Source organism: Canis lupus, chromosome 13 (genome assembly GCF_003254725.2).
Source record: "Canis lupus dingo isolate Sandy chromosome 13, ASM325472v2, whole genome shotgun sequence".
Taxonomy (NCBI): Eukaryota; Metazoa; Chordata; class Mammalia; order Carnivora; family Canidae; genus Canis; species Canis lupus.
The window spans coordinates 37,786,844-37,811,607 of NC_064255.1; the positions used below are offsets into that span (position 1 = coordinate 37,786,844).

Below are 24,764 nucleotides of genomic sequence, written 5' to 3' on the forward strand. Positions count from 1 at the left end.
GGAGCCAGCCTGGAGGGAGGGGGCCTAGTGGCCTAGCACCTGAGGCCTCTAGGGTTTGGGGTCGGGAGCTAGGATGGCCAAGAGGGGTCAGGGAGGGGCCAGGCTTCCAGCGCCTGGCCTGCCAGAGGCTCCTGGGGGGGGCTGGGGGGGCTCCAAGGCCTGGAGGCAGGGGCTGGCACGGGCGGGGCTGTCCCCAAGAACGCCTCAGGTGAACACTCATTTCCCACCTCCCTCCCTGTCCCCACGGGCAGGAGGCGGGAGTTCAAATGAGAAGTGGCTTTTCTTTGCAAGATGCAAGCACTTCCCAGAAGACGTGGCAAGAGTCACAGTTTGTCACTTACCAGTGCATGTGTCTCTGTGACAGAGAAGCCCAGAGTCTGGGGGATCCTGGCACCCGAGGGACCTGCACCCTGTCCCGCGTGGGCCTTCCCCGAGTGCCGGGGAACAGCGGCCACGTGGCAGGTCCAGGCAGAGGCCCTGTGGCCCCGCGGAGGGCAGGAAGGCCCTAGACTTGCCCCCGGCGCTGCAAGCCCACCTCAGCTGGGTTAAGGGAAGAGCGAGGAAGAGACCGGCCAGCTGGGCGCCGCCGGCCCCGGTCAGCCCCACAGAGTCCTTCGCGGCTCAGGCTGGGTGGGGGGGAGGGGAGCCTCTTGTTTCTACGTCCTACGTCCTCCTGGGGCCGAGTGTGTCACCAATGTCCCCGAGTGGCGATGGCGTCCGTGCCCCCCACCCCACGTCATCGGGGGCCGCAGACCTTCGAGTCCACTCCTCGCACTGATTTCTCATCAGTGGAGATTGTTGGGGTCACTAGTGAGGGAACTTTCCCAGAAGGTTCACAGGCAGCAGAAGCGAGGCAGGGTGCCTAGGGGGGCAGGGGCTTGGCCCAGGCCATCAGGCAGGGCCATCCTGCTGGTTCTCAACCCTTCCCTGACTCCCGCTTCTGTTATTTGGTTACCTTCATAGGTCATCTGCGGCATAGGCGGCAGCCCTAGCACCTCATCCCGTTTGCCACTCCCACAAATCCTAAAAAAATCGCATTGGCTGTCATTGGGTTACCAGCTCTTACGGGTTGAACTGTGTCTCCAAAAAAGATATGTTGAAACCAAACCCTCACCTGGCACCTGGGAATCTGACCTTACTTGGAAATAGGGTTTTTGCAGGTGATGTAACCAAGTTAAGATGAGGTCATTCGGGTGGCTCTCATCCAGCGTGGCTGGTGTCCACATGAGAGAGCCGCGTGAGCACGACGTGTGCAGGCAGGCGGGGAGGGCAACGCACGGTGACAGAGGCAGGGCTTGACGCAGTGCAGCCCCAGGCCAGACCCGAGGGGCGGCAGCCCAGCCCCCAAAGCTGGGGGTGCAGGGCAGACTCAGCGGGGAGGCTCAGAGGGGACTTCTCCCTCGGGGACTGGACAGCACGGACCCTCGGACCCTCGTTACTCTAAACCTCCCAGTCTGTGGCCTCTTGGGGCTGCTTGGGGTGGCCTGGCTTCCTGCCCACAGAGGGGGGCACACGGAGTCCTGCGGCCCGGAGGTGGGGAGGGAGCGGCTCCGAGTGACCGGGCCTCACGGGGAAAGAGGCTGCGGCTGTTGCTGGAGCCAAGGGCAGACAGGAGGGAGGAGGTGGCCAGTGACCTCGGGGCGCCCCGGGCAAGCGTGACCAGCCTCAGCCCACGTCAGAGCAGGGCAGTGGTGGCGGCTCAGAGGACAGATCCCCTCCCAGCCTCCCGCGGGCCTTGTGCCACGTCTGAGCCCGAGTCTGGGGGGGCACAGACGGAAATTGCAGGAGGAGCAGCTGCATTCGCAGACCCGTGTTGAGATCTGACACGCCCCTGGCCAGACAACCCCGTTACCCTCGGGTGGCCTTGGAGAGCAGAGGGCAGCGCGAGTGAGGCACTCTGAGCTGCTGACCCGCTGCTGGGAAAATCCGACGACGGGGCAGCAGACGCCCTGATGGCCCAGCCCGCGGAGGCTCCTCGCGGCCTGAATTAGCTAAAGTCGCGCCAGGCCCTGCCCAGCTCTGCCCCAGCCCCTGCGTGCTGTTCCGGTGGAGGGGGCTTCCCTGTTTCCTTCGTCCATCCATCCGTCTCCACTCTCGGGATTGGGCGGAGTCTACACAGAGCGTCCCAGGGTCCCATGGCCCCCGACCAGGACATCCTCGCGTCGGAGGACCGGCGTGATGCTCCGTGCACCGCCGGACCGTGGGGTCCCGTGGCCGGGCTGAGACAAGGGCAGCTGTGTGAGCCGCCCTGTCGTGACATATAATGGCCTTGTCATCATGCCACAACAATGCCGGGGCTCGCGGTCCTCTTTCTCCATGGCTACAGAAGGGAATGCATTCCCAGGCCTCAGAGCGACAGGGATTTGCCTACATAGGATTTTGCATAATACAATCCCGAACCAGTCACTTCATGGCAACGGAGGTGACACAGCGGGTGGGAGCCACGGGACCCGCAGTCGTCCTCCGTACGACCACACCCGGCAGCCATAAGGTGGTTGGAGCTACACCTGCAAGGCTGGGCGCCGTCCTCAGAGATGGGTGTAGGTCTGGAGCCCGTAACCGCTCTGCACACAGGTGAGCTCTGTGGGTCTGGGCGTGAAGGGTGCAAGCAGGCCCCAGTGGCCCCTGTGGGGGTGAGTCAGTGCCTCCCATTGTGCACTGCAGGTCCGGGGGGCCTGGATCCGGGGAGGCCTGCTTCCTCCCAGTGACACAGCTGGGGGTTCCCCTGAACCTAGACCTCTGGGCACCCCTGGTTCCTTTGGGCTCCACATGCCAATGGACCAGCAGTGTCCGGAATGGCTGACGAGACTCCCCAGGAGGCTGCATCGCTGCCGCCGCCAGGGGCTGAGGCGTGTGTGAGGCCCAGGGTCCGCTAGGACACTGCCGGGCATCTGGGCCCTCATGCACACGCGAGTCCAGCACCTCGACTGGGAGGCGGGAGTGTAGGGTGCAGGTGGAGGAGAGCCAGTTACGGCCTCGGGACAGCTCGGGCAGCGGATGCCACGGCTCGGCCTCCCCACCCTCCCAGCGAGGACCCCCCTCGCTTCGGCAGCGTCCGAGTTAAAGTCCATCTCCCTCCCATCAGAAACCCCCGGGTCCCCAGGGCTCATTACTCACCAGTAACCCTGAACTAGTCAATGAATCCAATCAAGTTGGAGGCACCTGGGCCAAGCGACCTGCCCCAGGTTCCACTGGGGAGAGCGGGAGGTGCGTGTCTAGGCTCTCCCCGGTCCCCACCCGGACCTTGCCCTCAGCACCCAATCCGAGCCTGGGCTGCCGGCCGAGCCCTGGGCCCGATCTGGAGGGCATGGTTCGAGGTGGGCATGTGCGCAGGCCTGCTGACCCTGCCTCCCACCTCTTAGGGCCCGTCCGGCCCCCTTCTCCCTGGGGCCCCCTTCTCCCTGGATTTGTTCTCCAGCTCCCACGACACAGCAGGCCTCCAGCATCCTGGCCGCATGGGGCCCCTGGGTCTTCCAGGTGGGGCATGGCAGACGATGGGCCATCCTGAGAGGGAAGAAGGGGGGCTGCGGGGCCAAAGGAGATGCCCCTGCAGCTGGGTCTGTCCTGTGAGCGCCCACGTGGCAGTACTGACCTAGTAGTGCCAAGTGCGCTCCGAGGTGATCCCTGCCGAGTCCGGGCCTTTCCCCGAAGACACCCCCGTGCTCTTAAAGAGAGGCAGGGTGAGGGCGGCCCAGCACCGCCTGGCTGGCGAAGGCAGGAGACACGGCCCCACGCGCCTGGGGAGCCGCAATCCGTGCCCCGCGACAGACTGGGCGCAGCTGTGGGAAGGAGGGGCTGCGCAGGGCGCCCCGAGGAGCCGTGCCAGCTGCGGGCCCTGCGAGGTAAGGGAGGCCCGGGGGTCATAGAATGCTCCTGCCTGTGTAGGACATGGAGCTGCCCATGCCCTGGGCCCCTGTGACCACGACCACACACACGGGGCCTGAAACACAGAAGTTTCCCCTTCCAGTCTGGGGACCGGACGCTGAAATCAGGGCGTTGGGGCCATGCTCCCTCAGGGGCTCTGGGGAGGATGCTTCCCGCCTCTTCCAGCCGCTGGGGCTCCTGTGCCCCTGGCTTGTGGCCACGTCCACGTGGCCTCTTTTCACCCGTGTGTGTCTCTTACAGTGACATTTGTCATTGGATGTAAGGCCTGCCTGGATAACCCAGGAAGGTCTCATCACAAGATCCTTAATCCGCTTACATCTGCAGAGATCTGTCTTTTTCATTCACAGGTGAAGGGAGTAGGATGTGGACACCACAGGGAGGAGGTCCATAGTTCTGTTTGTATTTAAAAAACAGAGGGATCCACAAATGTGCTCTTCATTAGGGCTGACCAGCCAGGCTTGTGGGGGCGAAACTCTTGTCACTTGTTGGTGATGATAAGTTGAACTGTCCCCCCCACAAGATATGTTGGAATCCTAAGCCCCCAGGAGCTCAGGCCGAGCGCGGTTGGGAGCAGGCCCCCCGCAGCCGGCTTGGCTGGTTGCAGTGAGGCCCCAGCACGGTAGGCCGGTAGGCCGAGCCCTCCGCAGGGAGGACGGGCGTCCCGCTGGGACAGAGACGCACGGAGTGGCCCGACGGCGGAGGAGATGGCCGGGCACCCCAGCCCGGGGCGCCCAGGGTGGCGGCCCCTCCAGCAGCCGGAGCAAGGCCTGGGCCGCCCCGAGCCTCCGAGCCTCCAGGAGGGGCCGCCCCACCCACCACCCGAGCTTGGACCTTTGGCCTCTGGGCCTGGGAGAAGCAGGAGCTTCTGTTGTTTTAAGCTGCAGTGTGCATTGCTTGGCGACAGGTGCCCCCAGCCCCTCCTGCGCCACCCAGTCCGTTAGCCCCACCTGTGCCCACCTGGAGCTCTACGCCTGAGCATGATGTTACTTTGGGCCCGTGCCCATCCGTAGCCTGAGGCCTGGGCATCTCCCTGTTACATGCCCCGGGAGGGGGGCAGAGGACTCAGGGGAGTCGGGGACACCCTCCCACTGGGAGGCTGAGCGCCCTGAGCGGCTGGGCGGGGGCCGGGGGGGGGTTGGATGCCGATCTGGGGAGACCCTAAGTGCTGCCATGTACTTTGGTTCTGGGGCTTAGGGCTGATGACACAACCATGGGGACCCTAGTGGGCCCCACGGCCTCAGACTCCCTGTTCCCTCTGGCCCCACATTCACGCTCTCGGATCCCCCGCAAAGCCCCCCCGCCGACAGCCCCTGCACCCTTCCAGCCCTCTGCCCAAAACTGCCCTCCTGTGTCACCCGTGTGTGCCCCAAGGGGTGGGCTGCGGGCCCCTCCCTCCGAGCCAGCCCCGGAGGAGCTCCTGAAGCAGGAAGGGGAGCCTGGGCTCCGGACAGCCCTCCCGAGGGTCCCCAGACACCCGGTGGAGGTGAGGGGGGGAGGCCAGTGCAGGGCAGCTCCTCAGGCTCCGGCCCACTGCGCCCTGGCCTGGTCCCTCCGCTGCCCTGACGGCAGGGGGCCACCGGGGGCCCTGCTGGCAGCTGGGCAGGAAAAGGAGACGGAACCACAGAAGGAAACCCAATGCCGCGGGGGCGGAGGCCAACGTCGGGTGCAGGGGGTCCCAGAAGCTGCCTGAACAAGCCCTGCCGGGCGTCTGAAGCAGCGATGGGACTCAGTTTCCCCGGAGTGGAGGACCAAGGGCCTGGTCAGGGAGAGACTGGGAAAGCGGGCCCTGACACGAGACAAGAGACAAAAGGGAGATTCTACAACCATGGGGTTGCAGGGGTGGGGGGAGTCTGTGACAGGGCCCGGGCCAGACAAGGGAGCCCTGTCTTCACGCCTTGGGGGGGCTGAGATTTGTGCCTCCCTGGCTCCTCCATTATCATAACAACAACAATGCTCTCAGGATGCAGCCCTCCAGGGAGCCCTTTGGAGCTAACAGGAAGAAGGAAGTAAGGAAAGAAACAAATGGACCGAGGGTGGGGGAGTAGGTTTTCGAGCCCACAATAAAGGAGACATTGTGGCCCCAGGAGCCCAGGGACAAGGCCAGCGACCCCGACCTGGCTCTGAGGGTGGCCATGGGGCTGGGAGAGGCCAGCAGTGCGGGAGAGGGGACAGAGAAGGACAAGGGACACGACTAACTCAGAGAGCAGCAAAGATGAGAACAGAAATACAAAAGACAGTTCTTTTTAAGATCAACGGAAGAAAATTAGATTCATGCGATGGGCAACAGACAAGGGGGGAGGAAAGGAACAAACAAAGCGCAGGAAACAAGATGCGCAGTCAGTGGCAGGTGGGCGTGCGCTGGACTCGCCAGTTAGAAGAGACTCTTGGATTGGATTTGAAAAAAGCACAAACAAGATCCAGCAGCACGTTGTCTGCAAGGGTCAATCTTTCCATTTTTTTTAAGATTTATTTTTGAGAGAGAGAGCACGCGTGTGTGCTGCGAGCCAGTGCGGGCAGGGGAGGGGCAGAGGGCGAGGGAGAGTCTCAAGCAGACTCTGCAGGGCCCCCAACCCCGATGTGGGGCTCGATCTCACAAGCCCAAGATCATGACCTGAGCCGAAACCAAGAATAGGATGGTCAACCCACTGAGTCGCCCAGGCTCCCGGCAAGGACCGTTATTAATTAATTAATTAATTAACAATTAATTGATTGATTCATTAATAGATTTTATCTGTTTATTCATGAGACACATACAAAGAGGTGGATACCCAGGCAGAGGGAAAAGCGGGCCCCTGTGGGGAACCCGACACAGGCCTCGATCCCAGGACCCCGGGATCATGCCCTGAGCCCAAGGCAGACAGGCTCTACCACGGAACCACCCCGGCGCCCTGGACACTGGTTTTCAATTCTCTTAAAATTCCTCCCTAGCCCCTGGGAGTGGAGCTGCGGGACCTGCCCACACCCCGCTCTCCAAAGCGGCGGGCCATTTCACGTTCCCGCCAGTTCCCACCAGTTCCCGCCAGGTCCTGCCAGCGTGAAGATTCCAGTTTCAACACTTGCTATTTCCTGCTTGTTTGTTTCTTTTTAAATTTTGGCCATCCTCTGAAGGTCAAGTGCTATCCCACCATGGTTTTGATTTGCCTTTCCCTCGCGACTAATGACTTTGAGCATCTTTCCACATGTTTCTAAGGCGTTTGTAGATCTCCTTTGGAAAAATGTCCACTCATCCTTTGCTTATTTAAAAAGTTTTCTTTTGGATGTGTGGGAAATATCAGAAAGGGAGACAGAACATAGAGACTCCTAACTCTGGGAAACGAACTAGGGGTGGTGAAAGGGGAGGAGGGCGGGGGGTGGGGGTGAATGGGTGACGGGCACTGAGGGGGGCACTTGAGGGGATGAGCACTGGGTGTTATTCTGTATGTTGGCAAAGTGAACACCAAAAAAAAATAAATTTATTATTAAAAAAAAAAGTTTTCTTTTGGGACGTCCGGGTGGCCCAGTGGTTTAGCGCCTGCCTTCCACCCAGGATGTCATCCTGGGGTCCCGGGATCGAGTCCCACATCGGGCTTCCTGCGTGGAGCCTGCTTCTCCCTCTGCCTGTGTCACTGCCTCTCTCTCTGTGTCCCTCATGAATAAATAAAAAAATTAAATTAAAAAATTTTTAAATTAAAAGCTTCTTTTCTACTGTTGAGTCATAAGTGCTGTTTATGGATTCTAAATACAAGTCCCCTATCAGCTAGTGATTTCCAAATATTTTCTCCCGTTATGTGCATTGTCTTCTTGCTTTCTAGATGGTGACCTTTAGGCACAGGAAGTTTTAGTTTTGATGACGTCTAACATTTCTGGTTACTTATGCATTTGGTGTCTTTGTAAGAAATTGTCGTGTGTTTTTTTTTTTTTTAAGATGTTATTTATTTATTTTAGAGGAACAGAAAGTGCACATGCAAGCCGGGAGCAGGAGGGAGAGAGGATCTCAAGCAGACTCTGGGCTGAGCACGGAGCCAGACACAGGGCTCGATCTCACCACCCCAGGATCACGCATGACCTGAATGGAAACCAAGAGTCGGACATTTATCTGGCTGAGCCACTCGGGCGCCCCAGTAAGAAAAAATTCTTAATTCAAGGTAACCGAAATTTACTTCTATGTTTCTTCTAAAAGTTCAATGGTTGGCTCTTAATTTAGGTGTTTGGTCCGTCTTGAGTCAATTTCTGTGTATAACGTATGGTGGGTGTCCAGCTCATTCTTTGGCATGTGGACATCCAGCTGTCCTAGCTCCATTTGTTAAAAGATTATTGTTTCCCACTGAATGATCTTCACATCCTTGTCCGAAATTAATTGATCGAGCCTCACTTATTTTCCACTGATCTGTATGTCTGTCCTTATACCAGAACCATACCATTGATTTGTAGGAGGTTTTTATTTTATTTTATTTTATTTTATTTATTTTATTTTATTATTTTTTAAAGATTTTAGTTATTTATTCATGAGAGACACAGAGAGAGAGAGAGGCAGAGACACAGGCAGAGGAAGAAGCAGGCTCCATGCAGGGAGCCCGATGTGGGACTTGATCCCGGGTCTCCAGGATCACGCCCTGGGCTGAAGGTGGCGCTAAATTGCTGAGCCACCTGGGCTGCCCTGTAGGAGGTTTCTAAATCTTTGTAGTACATTGTACTAAGGGATTTTTAGTAAATTTTTATTTTTATGTTATTTTATTTTATTAAAGATTTTATTTATTTATTCATTGGAGACACACAGAGAGGCAGAGACACAGGCAGAGGGAGAAGCAGGCTCCACGCAGGAAGCCCGATGTGGGACTCGATCCCAGGACCCTAGGATCACGCCCTGAGCCGAAATCAAGAGCCGGTGGCTTAACTGACTGAGCCACCCAGGCACCCCTCTTGGTTTCATTTTTGGATTGTTCATGATTGTTTTGAAACGCAGTTGATTTTTGTCTGATGATCTTATATTCTGAAGTCTTGCCAAACTCACTCATTACAGATACCAGTTTTCTGGTGCACTTTCTAGTGTTTTCTAGGCATAAGATCATGTCATCGGCACATAGAAATACTTTTACTTCTTCCTCTCCAATCAGGATGCCTTTTGATTATTTTCTTGCCTAATTGCTTGGCTGGCATGTCCAGTACAATGTTGGACAGGAGCCATGGGAGCTGGCACCCTTGTCTTGCTCCTGATCTTGGGAGGAGAGTATGACAGATGTTAACTCTGGGGTTTTTCTTAGATGCCCTTTATCAGGTAGAGGAACTTCCCTACTCCTGCTGGTTTGTTAAGCGTTTTTATCATGAATGGATGTTGCATTTGTTAAATGCTTTTATTTTATCTGTTGATGATCCTGTGATTTCCTGCCTTGATTTATTTAATATGGCATGTTACACTGATTAGGTTTCAATTGTTGAACTGGCCGTGCACTCCTGGGATAAGTCCCGCTGTGTATAATCCTTTTTATATACTGGTAGATTCAGTTTGCTAATATTTTGTGGAGAATTTTTGCATCCATGTTTCTACGGGATATCGGTCTGTAGTTTTCTTGTGATATCTTTGGTAATACCGGCCTCTTAGAATGAGTTAGGAAGTCTCCGCCTTCTGGAAGAGTTTATGACAAATTGGCACTGATTCTTCTCTAAACTTTTGGTAGAATTCAGCTGTGAAGCCATCTGTCTGGGCTTTTATTGAGGGAAGATTCCAGATTGCTGTCTCTCTTTACGTGTTACAGGTCTGCTCAAATTTTCTATTTCTTCTTGAGTTAGTTTAATATCTTTCTAAGAATTATTTTGTTCCATCAAGGTCATATAATTGGTTGGCAAAGAGTCATTCATAGTAGTCCCTTATCATCATTTTTGTTTCTATAAGGTCAGTAGTGATGTCCCCTTTCTCTTTTTTTTAAATTTTTATTTATTTATGATAGTCACACACAGAGAGAGACAGAGAGACAGAGAGACAGAGACATAGAGGGAGAAGCAGGCTCCATGCATCGGGAGCCCAACGTGGGATTCGATCCCGGGTCTCCAGGATCGCGCCCTGGGCCAAAGGCAGGCGCCAAACTGCTGTGCTACCCAGGGATCCCTGATGTCCCCTTTCTCATACGTGATTTTAATGATTTTGGTCTTGTCTTTTTCTCTTGGCCACGCTAGCTAAAAGTTCTTCAATTTTTATGTATCTTTTTAAAGAAGCAACTTTTGGTTTCATTGACTTTTTTCCTACTGTTTTCCTTTAAAAAAATATTTTATTTATTTATTCATGAGAGACACACACAGAGAGAGAGGCAGAGACACAGGCAGAGGGAGAAGCAGGCTCCATGCAGGGAGCCTGATGTGGGACTCGATCCCGGGTCTCCAGGATCAGGCCCTGGGCTGAAGTGGTGCTAAACCGCTGAGCCACCCGGGCTTCCCTCCTACTGTTTTCCTTTTCCCTGTTTCTGCTCTCCTCCTTATTATTCCCATCTTTCTGCTTGCTTTGGGTTTGGATTTAGTTTACTCTTCTTTTCTAGTTTCTTAAGGTGAAAGGTTAGTTATGAATTTGAGTTGTTTGATCTTTTCAGTACAGGTGTTTAAAGATATAAATTTCTCTGAGCACTGCTTTTACCGCTTCCCATAGATTTGGTATGTTGTGGTTTTGTTTTTAGTCATTTCAATGTACTTTCTAATTTCCCTTGGAATTTCCTCTTTGACCATTACTATTTTAGGAGTGTGCTGTTTAATTTCCACAGATGTGTGAGAGTTCCAAATTTCTTGCTTTCCCTTGATTTGTACTTTCATTCTGTTTTGGTCAGAGAATATCTTTTGCATGATTTCAATCTTTTTAAATGTATTGAGACCTATTTTACAGCCTAACCTATGATCTGCCCTGGAGAGAGTTTCACATACACTTGAGAAGATTACGCGTGCTTTCGTTGTTGGGTGGGATGTTCTATTATGTCCTTTAGATTTACTTGACTTATACTGTTGTTTGGGTCTTCTCTTTGCTGATCTTCCATCTAATTGTTCTATGTATTACAAAAGTTGGGTATTGACACTTCCAACTATTATTGTCGAATTATCAGTTTCTTCTTTAATTTTGTCAGGTTTTGCTTCACGTATTTTGAGTCTCCATTGTTGGGTGCGTATATGTTTATAAATGTCATGTCTTCTGGATGGACACCTTTTTTTTTTTTTTTAAGTAGTCTCCACGTTCAGCCTGGAGCCCAATGGAGGGCTTGAACTCATGACCCTGAGCTTGAGACCTGAGCTGAGATCAAGAGTCAGATGGTGAGTCCCTCCAGACACCCTGAGGGATTGACACTTTTATCATTTCATAGATGTCTTTGTCTCTAGTAATAACTTTTGTCTTAAATATTGTTTTGTCTGATATTAATATCCACTCCAGGTCTTTTTTTTTTTAAAAATAGCTATTTTCTGAGTGGTCGCCCCTGCGGATTATCATTATCATCTTAATTGATAACAATCTAATTTGGATTATTACCAACTACCCTTCAGTAGCATTCTAAAGCACTGCTCCTATATAGCTCAATTCCACCATTTTTGCTGTTATAGTCACAAATTACCATTCTATATATTGTGTGAGCACCAACTTAGATTTATATTGCTCGTGTAGTTGTCCTTTAGGTCAGGAGGAAAAAAGGCAGTTACAAACAATAACTATGCTTACACTGTGTCTTCTATTTATCTTTGCACTCTCCTTTCCTGGGGCTTTGAATTTCTTCATGTGAAACTCAATGATTGTCTAGTGCCCCTCCATTTCAGCCTGAAGGACTCCCTGCAGTATTCCCTGTAAGTCGGGTCCACTAACAACAAACTATCCCAGCTTTTCTTTATTATTACTAAGAATGTCTTAGGTTTTTCTTCATTTTTGAAGAATGGTTTTGCTGGATATAGAATTCTCTTAATTTCTTTTTCTGTTTCTAAGACGAGATAATCTCAATTGATGCATCTTCAACTTCAATAATTCTTTTCTCTGCTCAAATTTGATGTTGAGCCCCTAGAGTGAATTTTTATCTCAGTGATTATACTAATCTACTCCAGAATTTCTATTTGATAATTTAAAAAAACATTTTTTTTTCAGGAGTTCTTGGCTGGCTCAGTGGAAGGAGCATGCAACTCTTGGTCTTGGGGTCATGAGTTCAAGCCCCAGATTGGGCATAGAGATTACATAAATGAATAAAACTTAAAAAAAAAAATTTAGGGACGCCGGGGTGGCTCAGTGGTTGAGCACCTGCCTTTGGCCCAGGGCATGATCCTGGGATCCAGGATTGAGTCCCACATCAGGCTCCCTGTATGGAGCCTGCTTCTCCCTCTGCCTGTGTCTCAGCCTCTCTCTCTCTCTCTCTCTCTGTCTGTCTCTCATGAATAAATAAATAAAATCTTTTTAAAAAATAAAATGTAAAAAAAATAAAATGTGTAAAACACAAAATTTACCATCTTAACCATTTTAAAGTGTATGGATCAGTGGCATTGAATTCATTCATATTCTTTTTTTTTTAAGATTTTATTTATTTATTCATGAGAGACACAGAGAGAGGCAGAGACACAAGCAGAGGGAGAAGCAAGCTCCATGCAGGGAGCCTGACGTGGGACTCGATCCTGGGTCTCCAGGATCATGCCCTGGGCCAAAGGCAGGTGCTAAACCGCCGAGCCCCAGAGCTGCCCTCGTTCACATTCTTGTACAGCCATTGCCACTGTTCATCTCCCGAGCTTTTTTTATCATCCCTCGGTGAAATTCTGGACCCATTAAACCATAAATCCCCAAGTTCCGCCCCACCACCAGGCCCTGGTGGTCATGGTCCTACATTCTGTCCCTACCTATGTGACTACTCCAGGTACCTCATACGAGAGGAATCATGCAGTGTTTGTTTTCTCGAGTCTGGATTACTTCACATTGACCACAATGACTTTAAGGTTCTTTCAAATTGTGACATATATCAGAATTTCATTCTGTTTAAAGGCTGATACTCCTTGTGTGTGCATACCCAGTTTTGTGTATCAATTCATCTGTCAACGGATACTTGAGTTGTTCCTCGTTTCCTTTTTGTAAATGTATTCTCAGTCATAATAAGTGAACTGGCTGACACTGCCATCTTCATTTCAGGATCCTTGCTGATGAAATGACCATTATCTGGAATATTTCTGGTCTTCCTGGCTGAGGGAAAGAGACCTCTGGCAATCACGTGCTCTGGCATGAAGATGCAGGTGCCACTTCCTCTCACACCTCATTAGAAAGTGTCCACTAGAAAGTGCTGGTCACATGGTATCAGCTCACCACAGAGGGACCAGGCCATGCAGCCCTCCTGTGTGGTCGAAGATGGAGTGGAATTGGTGACTACTCACTTGAGTGAAAACCATCATATGCATCCCATTTACCATAATTCTAAGTATTCAGTTTTGTAGTTTATTCTCTAAATAATGAGTAACAGCATTTGGTATTGGTGATTATATCCTGCATAAATGGCCTGGCATCATGTTACTGGATTTTGCTATGATTTCTGCAAAATAAAAAATATTCACCTTTTCCCAGGTGTATAGTTGTTTGGATGGTCTTCCAAACCCTAGATATTGCCTCGTTAAAACCTGAACCGAGCCCTGGCACGGCCTACGGACACCTACAAGGGTAACATTTCTGACATTGAAAACTTCTTGGTTTGGGGGCGCCTGGGTGGCTCAGTAGGTTAATCGTCTGCCTTCGGCTCAGGTCACCATCCCAGGGTCCTGGGACGCAGCCGGTGTTGGGCCCCATGCTCAGCGGGAAGCCTGTTTTTCCCTCTCCCCGTCCCCCCACTTGTGTTCTCGTGCTATCTCTGTCTCAAATAAAAGCTTAAAAAAACATTTCTGGGTTTTAATATGGATCTCTCAATTTTCTTTCCACCAATATTTACACGAGAACCTTTTATATTTCTATCCCCCCAAATCAATGAAAGAACTTTACCAAAACAATGTGTGGAGAGGGGCACCCGGGTGGCTTAGTCGGTTAAGCTCAGCATCTGCCTTCGGCTCAGGTCATGATCTGGGGTCCTGGGATCGAGCTCCGTGTCAGGGTCTCTGCTCAGCTGAGAGTCTGCTTCTCACTGTCCCTCTGCCGCTCCTCCCATCCCACTCATGCTCGCTCTCTCTTTCTCAAATAAATAAAATCTTGAAAAAATAATGTGTGGGGGAAATCTTGAGGCCCGTCTCAGAAACAATGGACGGAGGATGGTAATCAGATGAGGGCGTTTGCACAGCTCAGGGGTGAACAAACCAGCGTGTGCCTGCCTGGGCCAGGCCTGGGGCAGAAAGAAGCCTCGTTCCTGCAGACGGATGTGTAAGCACCGTGCTCTGCCCCAGACTCAAGGAGGGAAGTGTTTGCATTTTACATTCGCTTATATGTGTTACTTACACACCAACGTTATACTGGTTTTTAGTTACATTGCAATTTTCCCCACTTGAAATAGACTCCTAACTGGTATTTTGTGGAAAATGTCTGATTTTTAGGAGTAGATTCTTGACATTACATGGGAGACACCTATGTGTGAGCAACTGATAGCAGCAAACACCTAAATCATACTCTTTAATCCACTAATTTTTTACACATTTTTTAAAAGATTTTATTTATTTGTTCATGAGACACAGAGAGAAAGAGAAGCAGAAACACAGGCAGAGGGGGAAGCAGGCTCCACGCAGGGAGCCCGACGTGGGACTCGATCCCGGGTCTCCAGGATCATACCCCGGGCTGAAGGCAGCACTAAACCGCTGGGCCCCCAGGCTGCCCTTTTTTACACTTTTGAAAAAGCCCGAATGTTCCATATCATTACTGACGTGCACATTACATCTTCGCCTTCACTGAGACACACTTTGCAGCCACACTCATCACCTGGCATTCTCTGTGCCCGAAGAAGTTGAAATAAAAACAAAATCTTTTGAGTGTTATGTTTTATGAAATAACAAGCTTTTAGGGTTTTTTCCCCTCAATTTCACCATTTGGAAGAAACCGTGTTTAAGAAGTGTCCCGCAGGGATCCCTGGGTGGCACAGCAGTTTGGCGCCTGCCTTTGGCCCAGGGCGCGATCCTGGAGACCCGGGATCGAATTCCACGTCGGGTTCCCGGTGCATGGAGCCTGCTTCTCCCTCTGCCTGTGTCTCTGCCTCTCTCTCTCTCTCTCACTATCATAAAAAAATAAAATATAAAAAAAGATTAAAAAAAGAAGTGTCCCACAGCCCCCTGCTGGGATGATGTCGCTGGAGGTGAGCCGGCAGCCCTGCTCAGGGCTGCGGTGGGGGGGGGGGGGACCCAGGAAATTTAACAAAAATCCCCTACCCCTGGACAAGCAGAGCAGGACTGATTCCATTTTGTGCTACCCCCCCAACCTCCCCTATGACCCTCACATGACCTGCTTATTGCTTAAGGCGCTGCCCCACCCTAGTCAAACCGCTGGGCACACCCTAATCAGAAATCTGCTCATAACAATGTAACCCTGCTTTGTGCCCGCCAAAACTGCATGCCAATTCTGACCAAATAGGCGAGCTCAAATGGATACTATAGGGTAAGATGTAATTCAATCGGCCACCTGCGTGTGGACCGACATGACTGCAACTTTCTGCGTATCCCATGGGCCACTGGCCCCTATAAAGCTGCTACGCCTCTTAGTCTCGGGGTCCAAGTCCCTGCTCCGCTGTGTGGGGTGCACTTGGACCCAAGCCCGAGCTTGTAAATAAACCCTCGTGTGTTTGCATCGGTGTCGCAATCTTGGGCGCAACAGGGGGCAGCCCTGGAAGTCCTTTTGCTTCCTGACGGGTTCTGTTCCCGGAGGGCTGAGGGCTGGTGTGCTTGCAGCATCGCCGCGGCCCGCACCCTCCCACTCGGGAGGCCCGTTGGCGCTTGGAGCAAGGCCCTGGGCCGCCATCTGCTGGGAGGTCCCGTGGCAACACCTGCCTTTGCCAACAGCGCCGGGCCGCGAAACCATCGTGAGAAGACAGAAACAGCTGTCTAAATGAAGAAGGAGGTCTGTGACACGATGCCCCTCCTTAGGGGACATGCTCCCTCGGGACGCCCGGGTGGCTCAGCGGTCGGGCGTCTGCCTCCAGCCCAGGGCGTGACCCCGGGTCCCGGAATCGAGTCCCGTGTCGGGGCTCCCTGCGTGGAGCCTGCTTCTCCCTCTGCCTTGGTCTCCGCCTCGCTGTGTCTCTGGGTCTCTCATGAATCAATAAATAAAATCTTTAAAAGAAAAAGAAATAGGGATCCCTGGGTGGCGCAGCGGTTTGGCGCCTGCCTTTGGCCCAGGGCGCGATCCTGGAGACCCGGGATCGAATCCCACGTCGGGTTCCCGGTGCATGGAGCCTGCTTCTCCCTCTGCCTGTGTCTCTGCCTCTCTCTCTCTCTCTGTGACTATCATAAATAAATAAAAATTAAAAAAAAAAAGAAAGAAAAAGAAATAGCAATGCTCTCACAGTGACTGTGCTCCCCGCCTGGCCAAGGGCCAGTCACAAAGACAGACGGAGGAGTCGACGGGGAGGACCAGTCGGAGGGGAGGACCGCACGGAGGGAACTCCCTCAGTGCAGTCTTTCCCACACAGACGCCGCCACCCCCTGGCAGGTTCCCCAGCGCCCCCGCTCTCACAGGCGTGCAGGTGGTCCCCGCAGGGTACGCGGGTCGGGGGCGGCGAGCAGCCCAGCGCCGTCGGGGCGGGGGGGTGGCGGCCCATGCTTCCACCTGCCCCGCTCCAGACCTGCCACACAGGTCCCCCCTTTTCCGGGGTGAGGGGAGAGGGCTTCCCCCAATCTCCCGGCTCCCCTATGTCCACTGGCCTGTGGTTCCCTAAGCTAGAGCCCCAGAGGCTGGGCCTCCCCCTTGGGGGACGAAGCCCAGCGGGTCAGCAGTTCGCCCCACTGCCCCGGGGGCCTCCTGCTGTGCGGGTGGGGGGACGCCCAGAAGCCTCGGAAACGCATCAGACGGGATGTGGGTGACGCGGACTGGGTCTTTGTGTTTCTGTTGCGAGGTCCGAGGTCCGTGGGGTCGACCTTGCCCACTGGCTGGGGTATTTCTGCGGCCAGAAACGCCCTTCCCCGCTATTTGCTGACCCAGAGTCTCGTTTGCATAGGAAAAGCAGGATAGGCGCTTGGCTCTTTTTTTTCATTCTGATTTAATTAATCTCCAATTGTAAGATGTTTAGCTTATTTCCAATTTTTAAAGAATTGTTATATTTTCTGGCAGCCCGGGTGGCTCAGTGGTTTAGCTTCGCCTTCGGCCGAGGGTGTAATCCTGGGGTCCCGGGATAGAGTCCCACATTGGGTTCCCTGCATGAGGCCTGCTTCCCCCTCTGCCTGGGTCTCTGCCTCTCTCTCTCTCTCTCTCTCTCTCTGTCTGTCTCTCATGAATAAATAAAATCTTAAAAAAAAGAATTGTTACATTTCCTTTTGTTGTTGTTGCAGTAAAATATACATAAAATTTATGTTTATAAAAAAGATTCTAGGGGATCCCTGGGTGGCTCAGTGGTTTGGCGCCTGCCTTTGGCCCGGGGCGCGGTCCTGGAGTCCCAGGATGGAGTCCCGCGTCGGGCTCCTGGCATGGAGCCTGCCTCTCTCTCTCTATGTCTATCGTAAATAAATAAATAGAATCTTTAAAAAAAATTAAAGATTCTATTTATTTATTTGACAGAGAGAGACCGTGGCAGTGAGAGAGAGCAGGGGCGGGAAGAAGAGGGGGAGTCAGGCTCTGCTGAGCAGGGAGCCCAATGTGGGGCTCGGTCCTGGGACCCCAGATCATGACCGAGCCGAAGGCAGGAGCTTCTCGCACTGAGCCCCCAGGCGGCCTTCACCTTCACCACTTTTAAGGGTTGGCTTCCGCAGATCCTACACGTGCCCGGCATGCAGCCGATCACCACTGTCCTTCTGCAGAACCCTTTCCATCTTGTAAAACTGGAACAATACACATTAAACACGAAGTCCAAACGGTCACGTCCTCCAACCCTTGGTCACCCTGCCACTTGCTGTCTCTGTCACTTTGCGTGCCTCCTATTCGCGAATTGTATGGCATTTGTCTTCCCAGGCTGGCTTATCTCGCAGAGCACAGTGTCTTCAAAGCTCGCCCATGATTACGTGTCAGAAGGTCCTTGCCGGTGACGGCTGAATCACGTCCCGCATACACTGGACCCTTTGCCTGCCCACTCCTCCGTCGATGGACACTCGTGTCACTTCCATCTTTCAGCTACTGGGAATATCGCTGCTGGGAATGCGGGTGCACAGGTACCTACTCAAGTCTTCGCTTTCAATTCCTTGGCATCAACGCCCGCGGGTGGAAAGGCAGGATCCTATGGTCACTATATCATTGATACTTTGAGGAAATGCCGTAGGGTTTCCCACCGTCATTCTGGCACCTTCCCTCCCAGCAGCAGTGCACAAGGGGTGTTCGGGCACTCCCTAGCCTTGCCCACACTTGTTATGCATTTTATTTTATATCATTTTATTATTTTTTTAAGATTGTATTTATTTATTCATGGGAGACACAGAGAGAGGCAGAAACACAGGCAGAGGGAGAAGCAGGCTCCCTACGGGGAGCCCTACGTGGGACTCGATCCCAGGACCCCAGGGTCAAGACCTGAGCTAAAGGCAGATGCTCAACCGTTGAGCCACCCAGGCGTCCCTATTTTATTTTATTTTAGTAGTCATCCTCATGGCCGTGAGGTGGTATCTAATCCTAGTTTTGATTTGGGTTTCGCTGATGATCACCTTCCCTGATGATTGAGCACCTTCTCGTGTGCCTGTTGGCCATTCTGACATCTTGTGTTCAAGCCCTCCGCCCATCGTTGGACCAGGTTGCTTGTGGTTGTGGTTGGAGGAGTTCTCTACATATTCTGGATACTAATCCTTCATCATATACGTGATTTGCAAATGTTATCTCCCGTTCTGTGGGTTGCCTTTTCACTCTGTGGATAACATCCATTGACACGCAAAAATGTTAAGTTCTCATGCAGGCCCGTTTGTTTACTTTTTCTTTTGTTAACTGTAACCAAGAAATCGCTGCCAGATCCAAAGTGATGAATCATTTGTTCTGTTTTTATTCTAACAGTCTTATGGTTTGGGGTCTTAAATCTTTGGTCCATTTTGAGTTAATTTTTATATATGATGCGAGTTAAGGGCCTAACATCATTATTTTGCACAGGGATGCCCAGTTTTCCAGCACAATTTGTTGGAAAGACTGTCCTTTCTCCATTGAGTGGTCTTGGCATCCTTGACAAAAATCATTTGATCACATATGTGAAGGTTTACTTCTGGACTCTCTATTCTATTCCTTTGGTCCGTACATCTGTCTTTATGCCATTACCATATTGTTTCCACTACAGTAGGTTGTTAGTATGTTTTGAAATCAGGAAGTGTGAGTCCTCCCGCCTCTTTTTCAAGATTGTTTTGGCTATTTGGGTTCCCTTGAGATTTCATGTAATTTTAGGATGAGTTTTTCTATTTCTGTAAAAATTGTGATAAGGATTTTGGTAGGGATTGCACTGAATCTGTAGACCATTTGGGTAGTATTGACATTTTCATAAGAGTAAGTCTTCCAATCCATGAGCATGAATGCATTTCCATTTTTTACATCTTCTTTAATTTCTATGAGCAATAATTTGTATTTTTCCTTGTTTTTCACCTTGGTTAATTCTGAAGTCTTTTATTCTTCTTGGTGCTTCTGTAAATGGGATTGTTTTGTAATTTCCTTTTCAGATTGTTCTTTATTAGTATACAGAAACACAACGAATTTTTGCGTGTTGACTTTGTGTCCTGCTACTTCACTGAATGGATTCACTAGTTCTAACAGGGTTGTGTGTGTGTGTGTGTGTGTGTGTGTGTGTGCAATCATTAAGTTTTTCCACATATAAGACCATATTTTCTGCAAACAGAGATGAGTTTACTTCTCCCTTTCCAATTTAGATGCCTTTTATTTCTTTTTCTTGTCTAATTGCTCTGGCTAGAATTTCCAGTACTATATCAAAGAGAGATAATAAAAGCAGATATCCTTGCTTTATTCTGATCTTAGAGGAAAAGCTTTCAGTATTTCACCATTGAGTACAATGTTTGCCATGGGTTTTTCAAGTATGGCTTTTATTAAGTTGAGACAGTTTTCTTTTACTCCATTTGTTGGGTGTTTTCAATGTGAAAGGGTGCTGAATTTTTGTCTAATGGTTTTCTCTACATCAATTGAGATGATCACGAGGGAATTTCTTTTATCATATTAATGTGTCCTTTCATTTCACCCTGCAGAACTCCTTCGAGTTCTTTCAGGGCAGGCCTAATGGTAATGAACTCCCTCAGTTTTTGTGTATATGGGAATGTGCTAATTTCTCCGTCACTCTTAAAGAACAGTTTTGGTGGAAATAAGATTCTTAGTTGACTTTTTTTTTCTTCTTAATACTTTGGATATTACTCCGAAGTTCCTGATGAGAAATCTGCTCCTTATCTTATTGGGGACCAGTTGGATGTGATGAGCTGCTTCTCTCCTGTTGCTTCCAAAATTCTGTTTGTCTTTTCCTTCTGAAGTTTTTTTTTTTTTTTTTTTTTTTTTTTTATGATAGGCACGCAGTGAGAGAGAGAGAGAGGCAGAGACACAGGCAGAGGGAGAAGCAGGCTCCATGCACCGGGAGCCTGACGTGGGATTCGATCCCGGGTCTCCAGGATCGCGCCCTGGGCCAAAGGCAGGCGCCAAACCGCTGCGCCACCCAGGGATCCCCCCTTCTGAAGTTTTGATTATACTGTGTCCCTATGTGAGTTTCTGTGGGTTTCTGTGGGTTCATCTTAGCTTGGAGGTTGTTGAGCCTCTTGGATGTTCATATTTGTGTCTTTCATCAAACTTGGAATGTTCTAAGCCACCATTTCTTCAAATATTCTCTGTCTCTTTCCCTCTCACTCTCCTAGGATCCTATGATGTATACGTTCATCTGTTTGGTGATGTCCCACAAGTCCCTTAGGCTCACTTCAATTTTTATTCTTCTGTTCTTTAGACTCGGTAATTCCTACCATCCTCTCGTCACGTTTGCTGGCTCTTTGCTGTGCCTGCTCAAGTCTGCCTTTGTCTCCCTCTAGCAATTTTTTCATGTCAGTTATTGTATTTTTCAGCTCCAGACTTTTTCTTTAGCTCCTCTTTAGATTTTCTCTCTTTGTTATCTCCATTTTATTCATACATCATTTTAAAATCTATATAAAGATTTTATAGACAGCCTCTCGGGGACCCCAGCAGGGCAGTGGGCAGGCAGCTGATGTGGGTACTGGTGTGGATTTCTTTTTCTTCTTTCAGGAAAGCTCTATAAGAAAAAATGTGCTTTTTTTAAAAAAAAGATTTATTTATTTATTTTTATTTATGATAGACACAGAGAGAAAGAGAGAGGCAGAGACACAGGAGGAGGGAGAAGCAGGCTCCATGCCGGGAGCCTGACGTGGGACTCAGTCCCGGGACTCCAGGATCATGCCCTGGGCCAAAGGCAGGCTCCAAACTGCTGAGTCACCCAGGGATCCCCCCAAAATGTGTTTTTATTATAAAAGAAAACATGCCTGTCAGCATTGTCAACTAACAGCCATTACCCTCACTATGTCCCCTGCACTGTGTAAAGCTCTTCACATCAATAATTTCATAGTTAAGTACATTGTGAATGCTTAGTGAACATAACTAAGGAGCATTTTTCTTTTTTATTTATATTTCTTACATTTTTTGTAAGATTTATTTATTTACTCACAAGAGACAGAGAGAGAGGCAGAGATGCAGACAGAGAGAGAAGCAGGCTCCATGCAGGGACCCTGATGTGGGACTCGATTCCAGATCCTGGGATCACGACCCAAGTTGAAAGTAGGTACCCAAACGCTGAGCCACCCGGGTGTCCCTTTTTTACATTTTAAAATTTGAATTCAATTTGCCAACATATAATATAACATCCAGTGCCTATTTTTAAACCCCTTTGGCATATGATGAAAGTGGGGATGTGCCCTGGTATGTGGCAGTCTAGCAGAAGTCTCCAAGCATCAGTCTGATAGTCTTAACTACTACCATCTAAATAAAGTTGAAAAAAGGAAAAGGAGCTTAAGGAAGAAAAAAGTTTTATAATTTATTTTTTTAAATGTTTTATTTATTTATTCATGAGAGACACACAGAGAGAGGCAGAGACACAGGCAGAGGGAGAAGCAGGCTCTTCGCAAGGAGCCTGATGCGGGACTCAATCCCGGATCCTGGGATCATGCCCTGGAGCTGAAGGCAGACACTCAACAGCTGAGCCACCCAGGCGTTCCAAAAGTTTAATAATTTCATGTGCAAACAGTTAATATTTTGGTGTTTTTCCTCTTATGTTGTGAAACATAATTGTACAACAAATAGTTGTATGTGTGTTTATTTTTTTCACTTACTCATTCAGCAACTATTTCTTGAGAATCTCCTACAGGCCATGCCCTGTTCTGTGAGCTGAACAAGACAGACATAATAATAATTCTGTTTGGAAGTATTTAGTCCAAGATGTTTACGTCTTAGACAAGAAGAGATGTTGAGTAGACAACTGAATACATTCCTGTCCAGAGGTCAGTGTAGGGGTCAGAGCTGGAGGTGTGACTTAAATGCCTGAAATACTCTTCACTGAACCATGTAGAGAATTCAAAGCCATGGAACTGGTTGTGATCATTTAGGGAGAGAGTGATGAAAGGAGGATGAAGAAGAGAAGAGGATCCCGTTGGACCTTGGGGTTCTCCAACATTCCAGTAGACTGGAAGGGGAATGGGGTGGATAGAGCCAGTGAGGTAGATATGGACCAGTCTTGGCACAGAAGAACCAGGGGTCAACTATGCTGGAAGCTGAGACTAGGAAAGTAGCTGCTGGATCTGATGAGGTGAAGGTCACTGGTGACCTTGACAGGTACAGTCCCCTGTCGAGGAAAGGAAGAAAAACACATGTGGATTGTAGAGGAAATCGGGTGAGGATATAAAGTAGGTTATAACACTTTCATACTATTAATGGGATTATGACATGAGTATTTTCTGTGTCATCATGAGGTTGTAAGTATTTTTAATGGCTCCATAGCATGTATGGATTTTTTAATAATAAAATATAGAAGGTCCCAATAAAAAATAATAAAATAAAATCTTTGTATAGTAGATCTGCCCTCAGTTCTTTTTCAGGGACAGTTTCTGTTGACATTTTTTCCTTTGAATGAGGATGCTTCCCTATTTTTTGGTGTGCTTTCTGATTTTTCTGTTGAAGACTGGATATTTGAATTTAATAATGTGGTAACTCCAGAAATCAGATTCTCCTCTTTCCCCAAGGTTTGCTGTTTATTATCTTTTTATTATTAGCTGTATTATTAGCTGTCTCTGTGCTAAGGATTAGTATGAGGGGTAACCTTAAGGTTTTATTTGCTCTTTCCTGAGGCTGTTCCTTTCACTGTGCCTGAGTGGTCACTTTTTTTTTTTTTTAAGATTTTATTTATTATTTATTCATGAGAGTCAGAGAAGCAGAGACACAGGCAGAGGGAGAAGCAGGCCCCATGCAGGGAGCCAGATGTAGGACTCGATCCTGGGACTCCAGGATCACGCCCTGGGCCGAAGGCAGGTGCTTAACCGCTGAGCCACCCAGGCATCCTGATGGTCACTTTCTAACTTTCCTCTTATATGCAGTTGCTTTTGAATGTCCTAGTCTGTAATGTTTGGCTTCCAAAAGGGATAAAAGAGGAAAATAAAGTTGAAGGAATGGGTGCCAGCCCTTTTTTACTTTTTTAAAGATTTATATATTTATGTTAGAGGGGTGGGAGGGACAGAGGGAGAGAAAGAATCTCAAGCAGACTCTTCTGAGCATGAGAGGCTCAATCTCACGACCCTGAGATCGCGACCTGAGCCGAAACCGAGTCATACGCTCCAGCCACCTGAGCCACCCAGACACCCTGGTTCCAGCCCTTTAAATCCCCTGGAAGTCACTTCAGCCAGAGGGGGAGGGGCTGGCATCAGTGTGGGGGGTGCAGCAAGAGCCTCCCCCTCTCTGTCAGCATCTATGTGATCAGAAGCAGCCATTAGCGATCAGAGCACAGATCCTCAATATTTGGAGGACCGGATCCTTTTGTCCAGCCGGGATCCTGAGAGCTGTGTGCACGATGCTCCAGGGGGACATGTGCTCCTGCCTGAGACGGGTGGGGGATGAGTAGCCACTCCGGTGCGAAGAGCTCATATTGACCTAATTTAACCACATGGTACCATCTAAGTCCTTCCCTGGAGGTTACAAACCCTCAGCAGACTCCAGATTCCCATTAGTGGTTCCCCCAGACAGACTCTCCCAGAGCGACTGCCGTCTTAGTGGAGGCTGCATCCCTGGCCGTCCTGCCCTTGCACCTCCCAAGGTGTGACTCGCTTGCATTACTTATCAATATTGAAACTGGTATACGTAGGAGTGCAGTAAGATGGTTCCAGTATCCTCTGAAGATGAGCAACTCATTTTTTTTTTTTTTTAACTGGTGGATTCAAGCCCCTGTTTTCTTTACGGATACTAAGATTGTCCCATCTTCCAACGTGTCATATTGTGAAGTCGCACATCCTGAGAGCCGAGCGGAGCAAGAAGCCCCTTGTCAGTAGATCACAGAAGCCCCATCCCTTCCGGGGACTGGCTTCGTGGGAGCTGCCGTAGTTTTGGGCCCGGGGTGCCCAGGGCGGCCGATTGTCTTGCTTGGGTGGCACTCTCTTGCTTCACGTTGGGTCTGTGGAACAGATGTCCTGTTGGGACAGGAGCTGAGATGCCACTGGGGCCTGGAGGCCAAAGCATAGGCTCGGTGAAGGCCAGGCCTCCTCCAGGGGACTCCCGGCCTCCGCCCTGGGCAGCCACAGTTGCCTGAGCCGCTGGCCTCTCTGCCTGGAAGGAAGGCTGGCGGCTTCCGCTCTTCTCCCGTCACCCCCTG

The 24,764-nt window shown here is 50.2% G+C and overlaps 1 long non-coding RNA gene across 3 annotated transcripts; it reads left to right on the plus strand.

Moving 5' to 3' along the window:
• The first annotated feature begins 1,315 nt into the window (after nucleotides 1-1,315).
• On the plus strand, nucleotides 1,316-13,719 carry LOC112662238 (uncharacterized). 3 transcript variants are annotated; one of them, XR_007401803.1, is made up of 4 exons: nucleotides 1,316-2,574; nucleotides 7,810-8,009; nucleotides 11,061-11,148; nucleotides 12,986-13,719. It is a non-coding gene; the product is annotated as an uncharacterized LOC112662238 (long non-coding RNA). The 3 variants fall into 3 exon arrangements; XR_003138288.3 differs by having other exon boundaries at nucleotides 1,317-2,574; nucleotides 11,064-11,148; XR_007401804.1 differs by lacking the exon at nucleotides 1,316-2,574 and adding an exon at nucleotides 5,741-5,891.
• The last annotated feature ends 11,045 nt before the right edge of the window (nucleotides 13,720-24,764 follow it).